The sequence below is a fragment of the Camelus bactrianus genome, chromosome 3 (genome assembly GCF_048773025.1).
Source record: "Camelus bactrianus isolate YW-2024 breed Bactrian camel chromosome 3, ASM4877302v1, whole genome shotgun sequence".
Lineage (NCBI taxonomy): Eukaryota > Metazoa > Chordata > Mammalia > Artiodactyla > Camelidae > Camelus > Camelus bactrianus.
Genome location: NC_133541.1, coordinates 101,486,456 through 101,502,545, shown reverse-complemented (window position 1 = coordinate 101,502,545; position 16,090 = coordinate 101,486,456). Strand labels below are relative to the sequence as shown.

Below are 16,090 nucleotides of genomic sequence, written 5' to 3'. Positions count from 1 at the left end.
GAAACGAGAACTAGACGAGTCTTCATATTTTCCCAAAAAATAGCTGTAAGCAGCAGTTAAAATCTTTGATAGATGTGTGAATTTTAACAAAGCTGTACTAGCAGGAAGTTTTGGTTCCATGTAGACCAGATCCCATTGTAATGAGCGTAACTACAACAAAAAACAATCTCAAAGTCCTCTTAGGACCGATTTATTTCTACAAATATTTAACACCATTTAACTCCAGGACAAGCCAAGAGTCTGATAATCCCTTGGAGTTTTTTTCGGTTTGAATTTATTAATACACTTAAGAGAAAAACTATTTAGCTAAATATTGGTTAACTTTTTCTACGCATTATTCCCATCAATGACTGACATTTGTACAGCACTCTGAGATGTTATTTTTTAGAGTGAATTTATGGTATGTAAATTACTTCTCAATAAAGCTGTTTAAAAAAATTTTTTTTTTTAATTTTAAGATCTCTGAAATTCACTGTGGGAAGAATTGCCCGACTCCAAGGATATCCCTTCACCCTGGATTCTGGGTTTGGTAGCGTAAAAGCTTTGCTGGGATCTATCAACCCCGCAGGCTACAATAGCCCTAAGGAGGACGACTGAGGCGCACACACACACGTACACACACGTTTGCACAAGGAACAGTTCTAAAACAGTTCCCACCGAGTCCAAGCTCCCTCCCCCAAGACTTCACATACATGGGCAATGAAATTAATTTTCCAACTTGAAGTAGAAAGAATCAAGTTAACTGAAAAATGATAAGGAAGGAGTTAGGTTTTCCAAAACTAATCAGCTTCCAGGAATAGGAATACAAACAACTCTGTTCAAGAGAAAACAACCTTTCCTCTTCCTTCCTACAAAGGAGTTTTGCCCCGCCGTATTACAAACAAACAGAAGACAAGCCATCCACGAGGAGGGAGGGAAAACCCTATAGACTTTGCCATTTCCCTGTTTTGTTTATTCTACCCCAGAGAGAGGCACATGAAGTCACATAAACTCCTGTACTCTAGGGGCTAAAACTTTTTTTAAATTGCACTTTATGTTAAACAAGCAAATTTTCTGAAGCACTGCCATTTGTTGGAGAAGAATGTAAATCTGGACCTAATGGGCCTCAGATGTCCTTGAATGGAACATGACCATGAATGGAAAAGTACTAAGCCCCAGAAGGTATTAGTGTGCAAGGCTGTGGGTCTGCTCAGCTGGAGAGCTTCTCTCCCCTTTAGAGATGAATTCTGTCTCTTGGACACCTAAAGCTTGAAGGGGCAGCTTTATAGCCATCCAATGGGGCCAAGGAGAAGGGTTCAGGATGAGGGCTGACAGAGAGAGCTTCTGATGTCACTCAGTACTCAATACAAATGAGAAGCAAAGGCAGGAGGGTATAGCTCAGGGGTAGAGCACATGTTTACCATGCATGAGGTCCTGGGTTCAATCCCCAGCACCTCCATTAAAACAAATAATAAATAAATAAAAAATAAATAAACCTAATTACTTCCCCTCTGCCAAAAAAAAAAAAAAAAAAGAGAGAGAGAGAGAGAGAAATGAAAAGCAAGACTTAACAGTTACCAAGCTTACCATAAATATATCAAAGCTTTCCCCTGGGACACCCCACCCTGCCTTCCATCGATATACAGAACCCTCTCACAAGTGAGTCTTCCAAAATGACCTCCTCCAAAGGCAGACACACCCTCAGAGGAGAAGGATGCAGTTCACCTCCTTGATCAGTGCCCTCCGCTCTTGTCTGTGGGCTCAGAAGACTCTGGAACAGAAAAGGCGCAGGCTGGGGGAAGTAGCATGGATTTTTCTACTTTTACTCAAATGTCCGGGACTCACTCCGTATGACTGTCAAGGTTATGAAAAGCAAGGAAAGACTAAGCAACTCCCAAACCAGGGGAATGTGGGGAGACAGGACAACTGAACGCAGTGTGGGTTGGATTCCGGAGCTTAGTTAATAGTAACGTCCCCATGTCTCTTAGTTTCTCGGTTGTGACCAATGTACCACGGCAGTGTGAGAAGTTCAAACAGGGGAAACTGGGTGAAGGGTATATGAAAACTCTCTGTACCTCTTTGCAACTTTTCTTTAAACCTAAAATTATAACAAAATTAAAAGTTTAAAAAGTACAAATCCAAGAAAGTAAAATCCATGATGATGACAGTTTAGAAGCCTTAGAGCAACAGCAACAGCAGATGCCTAACAAGTGTTCACGACATGCTGGGCACTGAGCCGTGCCCCTGCCCAACAGTACATCCTGCACCCGCTCAACAACCCTCTGATGTGAACCCTCACTACATCCCCACCATTGCCTAAACGAGGGAACTGAAGCTTAGAGAACTTTGGTAATGGACCCAAGGGCACAAAACTGGTAGGTGGCAGAGGCAGAATTCAGATGGAGACAGACTGACTCCAAGGACTGTTTCTTCCTTGCCACGCCAGAGCACCTACCATCCCACGTTTCTTTCCGTCACATGATGGGGAAACACCTCCTTGAACGGTAACTCAAAGAGAGAAAACAGCTTCTAATAAGGGAGGAAAAATATTAGGGCTCTCACTCAGAAAGAGACAGATTAAGAGATGGGCTCAGTTTCCTGCCCCCTTCCAAGTTACCACAATGTGTATTCATGTTTTAAATAACTGAACAGGGTAGAGTTATAAAGAAGGATCAAAAATGGAAATCAAAACCCTCCCTGAACACCCAACCTCCAGTTCTAATGATTAGAATAAGAAGAGGTCTGCTCAAGGTCCGTAAAAACCAGACTTCATGCATAGAGAGAATACAGGTCCGGTCACCAAATCCTTGAATATAAGAACCCAGATAGCCCCTAGAACTTCGTAGGAGCAATTCTGTGAAAATAACAAAAGCCATATTTAGCACAAAGTGAACTCCTAAAACTCTCTCTCTCTCTCGGCATAAACAGTAGAAAAGGTAAACACTCTAAGGATGGTTTAAGATGAATTCTTGGCTGATGAGCTCTCACAGGCTGTTGAGAGAACGAGCATCCCCATGTTTTAAAATTATCATGAGACAGCTGAGCCATGCCTTCCCTGGGAGTCAGTGGAGCTCAGTGAAGAAATAATAGTTTCATATTAGTCAAGAATCTTTTCAGCTGCAGAGGGCAAAACCACTGTCAGGACATTTATTCTTTACTTCACAAGAAATCTGGGAATAAAAGGTCTCAGGAGTCATTCAGCAACTCAACAATTTTGTGAAGGCTGCAGATCTTTCCATCCTTCTGCTTAACCGTACCCAGCATAGAGGTTTTTGTGTTCATATTTTTCTATTCATGAGGACAAGATAGCTGCCACTGCTCCAGACATCACCATCTCAAAGCTTCTCTTCACAAAGATCTATTGATCTTGGAAGAAAATCTATCCTAGTAGCACCCAGTAGATTTCTCCTTAGATCTCAATGGCCAAACTAGGTTTGGTCCCTTTTATGGGCTGAATGGTTTCTCTCCCTCGACCCAGTCCCCAATTCATATGTTGAAGCCCTAACCCTGGTAACTCAGAATGGGATTGTATTCAAGACATAGCCTTTAAAGAGGCGATTAAGTCAAAACAAGGCCATTAGAGAAGGTCCTGGTCCAATCTGACTGGTGCTTTTATAAGAAGAGGAAGTTTGGACACACCGAGGTTTATCAAAGATGCCCGCACTCAGAGGAGAGACCATGTGGGGACCCCGCAAGAAGGCAGCCATCTGCCAGCCAAGGGAGAGGCCTCAGAAGAAAGTGGTCCTGCCCACACCTTGATCCTGGACTTCCGGTCCCTGGGCTCTGAGAAATAAACTTCTGTTGTTTAAGCCACCCAGTCTGTGGAATTTTTTTATGGCAGCCCAAGTGAACTAACAAAGTCCCCAAGCTGTAACAGAGTCTCTAAGAGGGAGGCTCGGGAAAGGAAATGGGACAGCGTGATTGCCCTGGGGGAGCATCTCGCCCCCTACAAGGCCAGCATTCACGGGGCTGCCGGGAGTCGCTGCTGGGTGTCAGTTACCAACATTTACCACAACCCTTGAGTAGAAAGAGCTGGATCGCACCCTCTGCTACTCAGAGCTTGTCTTGAGTTCAGTAAAATGGGGAGAATAATTAATAGTTATTCTCCCTTTTACCCCTCAACTCTGAAATTCTAAATCTGAGGGGGCTCTCCTCAGGAAGAGCTCTGTTCCTGTGACAAATGACGGCCCTCGGGCATGCACACAGAGCATCCATTCCGACAGTGCAGCCACCTGATGATACTTTCTGATGTTCTGTTTCAACTTTCACTTATTCAATACCTTATTTCCTGAAAGAATCAATTAGGCCAATATGAATCTCCTTTTCTTATGTTTTCAAGGCCCCAGGAACCAAAGGCCCCTCAATGAACTGGAAACACATGAATGCAGGCACACGCCGCAAAATCAAAGACCCAACACTTCCCTGTTCAAGTGTAAACGTCGAGGGCAAATACTGTTCATAGTCATTTCTGTGATCCCAAAACCCACTGCACAAAGTGGCCACGAGTGCCTCTGGACCAAATGAATGGAGAACACAGTCTCTGGAAATCCATTTTATGATTCATCTGCCTCACAAAGACCTGTCAAATACTAGCAATTCATCTGCGCTGCTTTCTGGAAGATGGGTCTCAGTAACCTTACAATTAGTCGAAGACAAAAAATTATTTTCTTCTCTAAAGAATTTCACATATACTAAGAAGCTTCATTTTTTAAAGTGCTAAGAAAAGATGCATGAGTTAATGAACAGTAGGAAACAACTGGTTACATGAGTGAGAAATAAAGTCGACCTCTATCATGTGATTTATTCCTCCCCCCAAATTTTAGTAGGATTCAAGATTTAAGTATAAAAGATGGAAAACACAGGTGATTAAATAAAAATCTTAGTTTGTGTTAGAGTTCCTAAGTATGTCCAGAAGTTTAAAAAAAAAGAAAAAGAATTGATAAATTTGTCATTAAGATAATTTTTCAAATATTATCTGGAAGAAATATTATAAACAAAACAAAAAGGCAATTGATACAACGGGGAACCACTGATAATACTTATGCCAGAAAAACGATTATTTTCCTTTTCCTTTATATGTATATTGAGATCCTCAAATCAATAAAATACAGATAAATAATACAAAAGGAAAATGATCAAATTTACAAGAGCAGGAAGTTCATAGAAATAAATGGGAGTAAGGTTAGAAGCTCACTCTTAAGGAAATATGAATTATAATAATAATAAAATACATTTATTTTAAGATTGACAATGATAAAAAGCTTGTAGATGTATTTGTGATAGTATATGCAGTCAGGCATTTTCATACACTAATTCTGGAGTTTAAAATTAGCATGACCTTTCTGAAGGACAATTTGACAACATCTGTCAAAAATTTACCTTACCAGACCCTTTAATCCAAAAAAATACACCTTTAAGTGAAAGTTACTCTAAAAATACAGGATATAGGTTTACAATACTTATTAGAGCATTATTTGCAATAAAGCAAAAACAATCCAAATATTCATTAACAGGTTGGTTAGATACAATATTACATTCACACAATGGAACACTATGTAGCAATTTTTTTATGAGTAAATCTAGATTTACTGAAATGGAAAACATCCAACACGCGCTAAGTGAAAATCAGCAAGTTGTAGAACAAGATGTCCAATTTGCTCCTATTTGTGTTAAAAATATATATGCATTTGTATGCTTGTATGTCCCTAGAACATTTCTGGAAGGATATACAAAACGCCGTTAACTGTGGTTACGTCTGGAAACGATTCTGCTTGAAATTACTACCGTGATTGTGTATTGCTTAGGCAATAAAAAGAGATACAGTTAAAATACAAAACGCCCCCCTGTTGCTTCCTCGGAAATTCCTCAAACGGGAAAAATTAAGCTGAAAATGTTAGGACTTATCACTTCCTCCTAAGTGTGGGCTTTTGGAGAGAGAGGGGAATGCCCAGAAGGAAAGAAATCCGTTGGATGAATGTTTCAGAGCTCAGTCTGAAATAGATTATTCTGAAACTCCCTGAGTGCGGGTGAGCAAGGGGCTGAAGGGCTGAGGACCGGAGGCAGGGCTCCTGCCCGGCAGCACTGATCACCTCCAAGCCGCTTTCATCGCCACACTGGACAGAAAAAGCAGCAGGGCTCAGTTCCTTAATCTCTTCCTGACCTTAGAATGAAAGTCAGCTCAGGAGGGAAGGAGAAGGGGTGGGTGAAGGAAGGCCCCCTGGGAAAGACATCAAACAGAATCGAAGCATCTCTGACCTCCAGGTCACCAGCCACTTAGAACAAACGTGGCCTCTCCTGCAGCCCACCCTGGGCGCCAGCGCTGGAAGCCAATTTCGAGTGATTTAGGAAATCGGCCCAGCCCCGGGGCGGGCAGGAAAGGAGCGATTAAGGGCGAGAGGGAGAAGTGAGGCTTCCTCGGGAATGAGCACATTTGGAAGCGAGGCAGGAAGGGGGCAGGAAGCTGCTCTCATAAAACAATCTGACAATTATGTGTCAGTCTAGGAGAAGGGCTCTGGAAATTATGGGGCTGCCACGCTGCACTCCCTGGCCCTCCCCCAGCGATTTCCTCATGGCTGCAATGAGCAGCAAGAGGAAATTATATTTGGGGCCAGGTGTTGGTGGCTCTACGTTCGGGTTCAACTTGCGACTGAGAATTTTACACTCACATGCGGAGGGAAGCAATTCCCTGCTGCTGCTGTAAAGCACGGGGGCTGCACTGATCCTAGCCGGCCTGGCACCACGCTGGCATTGCCATGACCATACCTGGCATTTACCAACTGGTCACTGGAGCCAGGTGCATCACCTGCATGAACTCACAACAACCCTACTGCAGACACTGAGACCCAGAGCAGTTCCATGACCTGCTGCAGATAACTAGTTAGGGGAGGCAGAGTAAGAATTTGAACCCAGGCATTCTGTCCCCAGAGCCCCACACTCAAAATTCAGTTGGTAACACAGCTTACGGATATTTTTCAGAGAGCAACCAGAACCATTATTTTATATATGTATCTGGAGGAAAGAGGTTCCTGAGCAGACTCCTACCTAAACACAGGCATTGCCTTCTCCTTGTCCATTATCCATCCATCCATCCATCCATCCATTTCCTTCCTTCCTTGTATTTATGAAGTACTGATGGTGCGAGCAGCAGAGTTAGGTACTGTGAAATTACAAGACCCACTCTTGCTTCTAAAGACAATGAGAGAATACATTTTACAGACTTAAGAGTCCAAACATATTTGCAGTCTTTTCCTGAGCCTTGCTATGCTATTTCGGGGTTTGCTTGGAGCAGACACACTCTTGCCAACCCTCAGGACCAGGAACTTTTCTCAGCACACACATTTGACAGAGTCCTGGCAGAGTCTGGCCTTCCTCCTGTCCACCGGCCCCCTTCAGAGGGGACCCTTTGGGAGGCAGTGGGACATCTGTTCAGGGCCCAGGTAGGGGTTGGGGGCAGCTGGGGACAGAAGGAATCTGAGTTTTCCCTCAGGGGCTGAGAAAGCGTGGCTCTTAGACGATCCCGTACCTCAGCTGAGAGGAGAGCAGGGGAGTAGCAGTCAAGTGTCCCAACTCCCCCAGTCCCTAGCTGTGTGACCCTGGGCAAGTTGCTTGGCTTTTCTGAGCCTGTCTTGTAAAGTGAGACTGTCATGAGGATTAAATGAAACCACATGCCAGTTTTGAGCAAGAGTGCTTCCTGGAACATGGGAGGCATTCATAAATCTTGGCCATGACCCTGATGTTCTGTGCTGGGTGTGTCATTTAAGTAAGCCAATCCTGCTCTCACAGCCTCTTCTATTAGCAAAGCACTCCCAGGACATCAGAAATGCTTTACTTCCTCCCAGCTCAACTGCATGATACCCAAAAGGCATCTTTATGAAATGAACGCTACCTGGTAACATGATTATTTCCTTAGTCGTACATTTATTAATTACCTGCAAATGCTAAGGCAGGCAATATGCACTGAAGATAAAAACAAAACCCTGACAGCTAGACTTCCGGGTTCAGATCCCATCCCTGCTCCTTGGGCACATTACTGAACATCTGTGAACCTTAAATCCCTCACATGTGAAAACAGGGGTAACAAAAGATAGTCCTTACCCATCAGGTAGTGGTGAGCATCAGATAAAAGGATGTAACCTTATTTTCTGCCTGGCTTCAGGTAAGGACCCACTAAGTCACAGATTATTCTTTTTTTTTTTTTAATTGTTGCACTAAAAATAGTACAAGCAAAACAGACATAATCCTTGACTTCTGAGATTAAATGAACAATGCCCATGGTCTCTAGCATGCAGACGAAGTTAAATAAAGCAGAACTTACACGCCAATTAGAATAAATGTCTGGGTGAATTAAACTAGAAAACTGGGTAGAATTGAGAAGGCGCCATCAAAATCTCTTAGTTTTCTGTGAATTTCAGTGAGAAACTAAAGTCTGGGGAAGAAAAGATAAGAATGTAGGAAGCGGTGGTAGGTGGGAGAGGGACCCTAAAAGCTTAAAATTTGCAGTCATATGTTAACTGGTTCAGTAAAAGAAACTTCCAGTACATCTGTTTCCAGAGACTACTTCTTTGGGGTGAGGACTGACCCCCATATCCTTTTGGCAATTCCTTTCCCAGCATCTGGCATTTCAGGAAGAGACTGCTAGGTAACAAACATCACCTCACCACTCTAAGATTTCTGCCATATACAGAGTCCCTCCGGCTCTTTTGTTGTCTTGTTATTGCTTAAAATAGTATTTTGTGTGCATTTACTTCTTCATTCTTCCCATTCCTTACTGATACTGATTACAAGCTTTCACTTCTTGTCATTCACACCCCTGCCTTGGTGTCCTGCACATAGTAAGTACGCAAACAATATCTTGATCCCTGATGAATCTTACCTGGAATCTCCAATGTCCAATGTTGACTGATCTGCAAACAGTCCAGAGAATCATTCGAATAAAAAGCAGAAGGGGCCAGGAGGGGGCAGTGATGGGGCAGAGCTTGCCAGAGAAAGGGAAATGCCAGTTATTATTCTGGATGACTTCAGACAAACAGAAAACATTTGGATTTAGCCCAGGAGAGGGTGCTACCTACTTCCAAGAAAGCCTGGCCACGCACGCTGGGCAGGGCCTGTCTCCTCAAGTGAGGCTGGGGTTTGGGCTTCTGAGCTGCCCTTTTACCAGTGCGGGGGATGGGGGCCAGGGCTGTGGGGGAATGCTCCAACTCCCTGTGCCCTCCTCTGATACAAGGAACTCTTCAGCTGGACCACAGGCAGGAGTCTAGGGAGCATGAACATACCAGCAGAACAGATGCAAAGCTTCTTCTTTTGCTCCAAGCATTTACCCAAGCAGCTTGCTGGGCAGTGGAGATAACATAAAAAAACAAACAAACAAAATCATCACCACCCTACCACCAATGCATACTCTAAGGTGGTTTTTTAAAACATCCTGAGAAAAGAGGGAAAGTGTTAAATGTAGGGGTAGGTGGTTAGAGATCACAGGATGCTGAATAAGCCCTAAATGTGCACCTTCTCCCAGCCCTTATATAAGGTAACTTTCTATTTCCAATGTTATTCAAACAAAGTCCCTTTTGTCTTTGTGGTGGAATAACTTCTCTGGAGCCTGGAATCTAGAAGACTGGCCTCTATATTCCTAGTTGCACCCCTGATCCTTTCTCCCCAAAGCTCTTCGGCTAGCTCCTTCATTTCTTGAGCGCTCACTATGCCCATACCTTAAACAGGAATCATTGCTAGCATATTTGCAGCAAGAAGATGGAAATTCTACTCACAATACCCTTACAACGATACACAGTATTATACTGAAGCAGATCACTCACCTGCTTCTCATTTGTCTTTTGACAAGTCAGATGTCCTGCTTTCTCTGAACAGAAACCCCAATAAAAGTTGTAAGTAAATGGGAAGTAGAGTGGATGTTAAATTGTAGCTCCTGATGGGAACCAAGTCTAAAAAGCAGTCTTGATACTGTCAGTGGGAGTATAAATGCAGAGGGCACCGCTTACATATTTAACATACCACTTCACCTAGCAATTTCAAGCTATGAATTACTCCTACAGATATACTGGTCCATACGTACAAAGATCGACAAAACAAGTGAATCTGTTCAGCAGCATTTATAATGGCAAAACTCTGGAACAAATGCATTAACGGGACTGGTCAAATTAATTACAGTACATCTACTGTACAATGAGATACTGTGTATGTACAAAGTACATTACAGTGTGTGTAATACGCTCCCATTTGTGTTATGTTTATGTACATCTATATATTTATACTTTTTTTTAAAAGGGCTCTGTGCACATGGAAAAAATTCTAGAAGGACACCCCAAAGCTTCTGACACAATGACTTTTAGGTAGTGGGACTGGGGATACGGGATATATCTTCCTGCACATAGTTTTGTAGCATTTGACTTTTTTACATGTATTACTTCTGTAATAATAAAAACCAGCCTTCAAGAGTGGTGGCCGCCCCTCTTATCTGCCTTTAGAAACTCTGTTGGCTTTATTCATCTCTAGCTAGAATCCAACTGACAAAAACACAAAAGTGGAGGACAACGGTGCATGCTGGACAAGTTCCTGCTACTGCGGGGATGTGAGCTCCAATCATGTTAGATCCGATACCATTATCTTCCCTTTTCGGTCCTCAGGTAATAAGTGAAGCTCACTGCGCTAGGCTTTTATGAAGAATGATCTTACTGATACAGAACAATATCTTGGAGACACTAAAGACTGGTGACTTGGCAAAAACCAGTGTGCTATTCTCCTCAGCTAAGAATGACACTGTGGGGCACAGCCCTGAGCCCTCTAAGTAGAGAAAAGCTCAGTTGGTTGTATTTGTTGGGATTAGGCTCAGCTGTGAGGACCAGAAAATCTCAAGTAACAGCACCTTAAATATGATAAAAGTTCTCTTCTCTCACATACAAGGACTCGAAGATGGTCAGGGTGTGGGAGGCTGCACCTTCTCTCCTGCTGCTTTATCATGCATGGCTTCAACCTGGTCCAACATGGCAGCTTCCACGTCTCGGGAAGCACGATGGAGGAAGACGTGAAGAAGGCACAAAGTATATACACATAATGCCTCTTAAGTGGAGTTTCTAGAAGCTTCCATCAGACACTTTCACTTACTCAGATTGGCCAGAACTCAGTCTCATGGCCGATCCAGCTGCAAGGGAAGCTGAGAAACGCAGTCTTAATGCCAAGGGGCTATACACCTATCCTAAAATTGAGGGTTCTATGTTACTACCATAGAAGAAAAGAAGAGTGGATACTGAGAGATGATTTGAGGCTTCTGAACACTGATCTACCCTACTCTCCTTGCCCCCTAATCAATTTTTCAAAGATAAATATCATCTCAGCATATTGCATAGATAAGGAAAAGTATCATGCTTTGCCATCTACCCATCTTTATAAGCTTAGAAAAAAGTTTTGCTAACGTTTCAACAGTGAAAGGATAGCAAAATGTCCTAGAGTTTCACTCCCTTGTGTTTCTCCCAGCTCTGAATCTAGCTCTAAAATCCTGAACATGGATAGGATATACTCACTATTGGGGACAGGAACCATGTCATGCCCACAATATTTCCACAAATAAACGTCAACAGAATACAGTAGAACTGGTCTGTGATGTAATTCAGAGACTATTTCCTGTGAGTAAGACAATATGCCCTGGAAGAGCGTGCTATTTATACTATGGGAAAAGCCCATGGGCTTCAGATTTAGGTTCAAGGAAAAAGGAATCCGTCAGCTGATTAAACAGGATCCCTGGGGACAAGGATAGTAGTGTTAACAGTCATAAAGGAACTGGGACGTCAGAGACTCCCAAGGTTGGAAAGGGCTAATTCTACCTTCAGAGGAGACAGCGGCAGCTCCTCGGGCATTCCTGCTGGACACCCATCTTCACGGCCACCACAGACTGCAAAGAAGGACCAGATGCCTGCCTGTGTCAGCCATACCTGTCACTCACTGCAGGTTCCCAGACCTAGGACCACTCTTCATTAGAACTTAAAAGGAGGGTGGTTTTGGGTGTCTTAGACTGCAGACCACCAGTTAGCAGTAAAAAGCCAAATGTTTAAACCCAAATTAACTTCCATGTTGTGGTCTTCTGTCTTGTTAAAAATAAGTCACTTGGTGGTTCTTTGATCAATAAATAGCATGAGGGTACAGACACAAAGGAAAAGGACATTAACATGAAGGCAAGAGACTAAACCAGGCCCCTGAGGATGACTCAGAGAGGTGGGAACTCCGAGGCTCCCTTTCCTGGTATCTCAGGAGGGCCACTGCTCCAGACTTGACAGTTTGTGACCACTTTGTTGACACTGGCCCCACATTTGGCCCAATGCTCTTAGGCCCTTGGCCAGTCGGGACTGAGTGGTCATCACGCCAGCGAGGTGACAAGCTAGGATCCCACCTACCGCCTACCAGGCCTGGGCCACACACGTTCTACCAACAGCTGAACATAAGACACGGCCCCAGATCAACTCCTGAGTCCTTCCCAAACCTGCTTCTCCCCTCTCACTAGACAACCAGGGTATTCTCAGTCTGAAAGCTCCCTCTCTCACACCCCATCTCCAACCCAGCCGCGAATCCTACCGCGAAGGACTCAGGAGTTGATCTGGGGCCGTGTCTTATGTTCAGCTGTTGGTAGAACGTGTGTGGCCCAGGCCTGGTAGGCGGTAGGTGGGATCCTAGCTTGTCACCTCGCTGGCGTGATGACCACTCAGTCCCGACTGGCCAAGGGCCTAAGAGCATTGGGCCAATCTTCTAAGCCTATCTGGAACCCGATCACTTCTCACCACTTCCACTGGTCCAGGAAAACGGCCCTCTCACCCGAGTTACTATGAAGCCTCCTGACTAGTTCACCGCTCTCCTCTCACCAACCCACCCACTCAGTCTCTTCACCCGGGAAAACCTAAGCCAAGTCAGGACACCCCTTGGTTCTAGACCCTCTGGGGGCTCCCCAATTCATGTGGACTAGAAGTCCACGTCCATAGCAGCATCCAAACCCTCCTCTCCCACCTCACCTCCTGCACCCCTCCCCCGGCTGTGCTCCTGCCCCCTCCCCCGTCCACAAGCCAAGCAAATGCCCAGCAGTGTCCACAGGGATCCTCCCCCAGCTGCCTTCAAAGTCTGCTCCTTCACTTCCTGCAAGTGGCTCTCCAGTGCCTGCCCCCGAACAAAAACTTTCCCCCGCTGCCCCTCTGGCCTCCTTTACTTCTCTTCCTAATGTGTATCCCCAGCTGACAGAATGTGAGTTTATTGTTTACTGTCCATCTCTCCCCACTGCACTGTGAGTTCCACGGATACAGGATATTGTCTCCCTAGAACAGTGCGTGGTGCAGAGCAGACAAATCCTTGATAAACAAATGATGCTGCACAGTGTCCAGCTCACGTGTGGCCTGAGGCCAAACAAGCAGCCACAAGGGCAAAGAAAGCCCAGTCATCCACATAAAAATGCACAATGTCTTTTTTCATAACTAACCTTTTTGTTCTTTTCATAATTAACCCATTAAAAAGTGAAGGAGAAGGAAGGTATCTGTTTGTTGGACGAATGAGGGGAGGAACCATTTACTGAGCACCTACTACGTCTCAGGCACTATTCTGGTTCTGGACGTATGTTTTGTGGCACTTCCACTGCAGGGGGAACATGGGGGGAGAGGTTCGATTTGAAAAAGCTGGAAAGAATACCATAAATAAGCAAACAAAATTGTTTCAAATAATTATTAATAATATATATTTTCAAGAAATCTTTCTAAAATTTTCTAATAAAAATATACCTGTTTTATACACGGGGACTTACTTATGAGTCTCTTTCTTCCCCTTTTTCCTCCTCTGAAGTCCTGCACTTGAAATAAAAAATATATATGTATTTCATATATGTTAAATTAATTCAAGCTGTCCACCTCAGAGCAGCTACTTTATGACCTTGGGGGGGGGTATGATTAGGTTAATTTAATTTTTTTTATTTTTTTAATGGAGGTACTGGGGATTGACCCCGACTTCGTGCATGCTAAGCATGCACTCTACCACTGAGCTATACCCTCCCCCTCCATGATGAGCCATACCATGTCAAAGACAGTATCTCTTGTATGTGGATTTAACAACTGATACTGTTCTGTGCCATGAGCCTAGAAGGTACCCACTGAAAATCAGTCTGGTGACGACTCACAGATCTTCAGAAGTGTGTTCTGCAATTCCTTCTGACCTACCGTCATGGCTCTATCAGTACACTGCCGAGAAGCTGCACACTTTCATTTGACGAGAGCTGGTGAAAATTCCATATGGAGTCCTCAGTTCACAAAGCTGAATGAAAACACAGAACCTCTTAAAATAAAAATAGACCTGTTTGGGAATCACAAGGGAAATGTTACTTATTCTCTGAGCCTTCAGCTTCTGCTCTCCCTGGTGGTGGGAACCTATGCTGTCATTCCAATTTCCTATAAACTTGGCAGCACTCTGTGTCCATTTGGAATTGTAATAGCCTGGATTTCAGTTCGGGGAGGAAGGAAGGAGTCATTGCATTCCACCAAAGAGTCCTCCAGCTGAATCCCAAGAAGCCAGAGCTTAAATGTCAATGTTCTCCCAAAGGGAAGAGATGGCTCCACCTAATGAGTTTACCTGGTTGGTGCTCCATAACCAGTTCTGGGCTCTCTTTGCTGGCCTTTCTTTCGTAATGCTGCTTGTTGTAGAAAATTCGGATTTTTGGATTAGGTGTTTTGGGGGTTTTTTGGGGGTTTTTTTTGTTTTGTTTTGTTTTGTTTGTTTGTTTGTTTGTTTTTGCAGTTATACCCAGATTTTTCACACCAAATACCCTAAGTATTTCAGACCAACAGTTCCAGGATGTGTGTGTTCTTACTGTCCAGTCCCCACTGCTACATGCTTCCTGATTTAGGAAATGCGAACTGCAAAAAAAGGCCAACCAACTTGCCCTCACTCTCCAGCTCTAATCTCCTATTGTCATGGTCAAAGGAGCCAAGCCCACTACGGTGGGGGAAACCCTCAGGCAGAGTGGGAGGCAGGAGGTGCCCCTAATGGGCTTTGCACGGCCCAGGTGAAAGAGGCCTCCTGATGGAGCCCCGAATCTCTGGCTCCCACTTCCCTCTCCTCTACTTTTGTTTCCAAATAAGTGAATTGCGTGCAAACAGCTACATTCCATAAACAAGCCATTTCCTCTTCCTTGGGGGAAGGCGACGGGGGGGGGGGGGGGGGGGGGGGGGGGGAGGAGAAGGGCGGAAGAAACACACACCTCTTTAGAAAACTCAGATTGTGTTAAGGGCTTCCTACGCCCTTGGGCTCTTCATTTGAGGGCTCCCCTCTCTTCCCTACTCAGGTAAACATATTACAAAATACTCACATCCCCTGTTAAAGACGTGTGTTTCTTCCCTGGTAAAATTATGGAAGGTTTTCTAAATTTCACTTTAAAAAAACTCTTTGGGTCCAAAGAACTGACGTCTGAACAATGCTCAGGAAATGCAAAAATGTCACTTACACACTGTTTCTCAATGAAATCAAATTTCTAATGAATACTAAATGTAAGAACTGACTGGGTTGACATGAGGCTAGCTACTGCAAGCATTTAATGAGACCTTTACTGATTTAAATTTCGTGGGTTTCTTTTCATATGTGGAAAAATACATTTATATTATGCTCTCGCTTGCTCGCTCACTCTCTCTCTCATTTATATGATTACAGAAATATTATATACGTAACATTTTTCCAGGGTTAAATATTGCCTTGGGCCCTTAAAACTTCATGGACTCAAAGCCTTAGGCCTAGCAAGCCTCACAGGCATACGGGGGAGGTAAATAATCCTCTCAAAAACAAAGAAAAAATTTTAATGTAAAAACTTACTGCAACCCCAGGTGGGCGAACGGATTAACATGACCAGCAGTTCAGCTGTTTTGGGGCCCCCTTGCCAACCCAAAGGCTCTACTATCAGTCCTGAGCTTTTGCACCCACTCCCCTCCAGCCTCACCATAGGAAGCGGTCATCCCACCACAGAGGTTCCTATTTCAGACCCACTCTGGCCCCCTGGGACTCTCCTCTAGGCTGTCCTTCCTAAACCACTTCAATCTCATTTCTCCTGCAGCTGATTTTTTTTTTTTTTTTCCAAGATGTTAAGAATTTC

General features: G+C 44.0%; 1 non-coding gene across 1 annotated transcript; it reads left to right on the top strand.

Annotated features, from left to right (window-relative positions):
- The first annotated feature begins 1,365 nt into the window (after nucleotides 1-1,365).
- On the top strand, nucleotides 1,366-1,438 carry TRNAG-ACC (transfer RNA glycine (anticodon ACC)). Its single transcript has one exon. It is a non-coding gene; the product is annotated as a tRNA-Gly (tRNA).
- The last annotated feature ends 14,652 nt before the right edge of the window (nucleotides 1,439-16,090 follow it).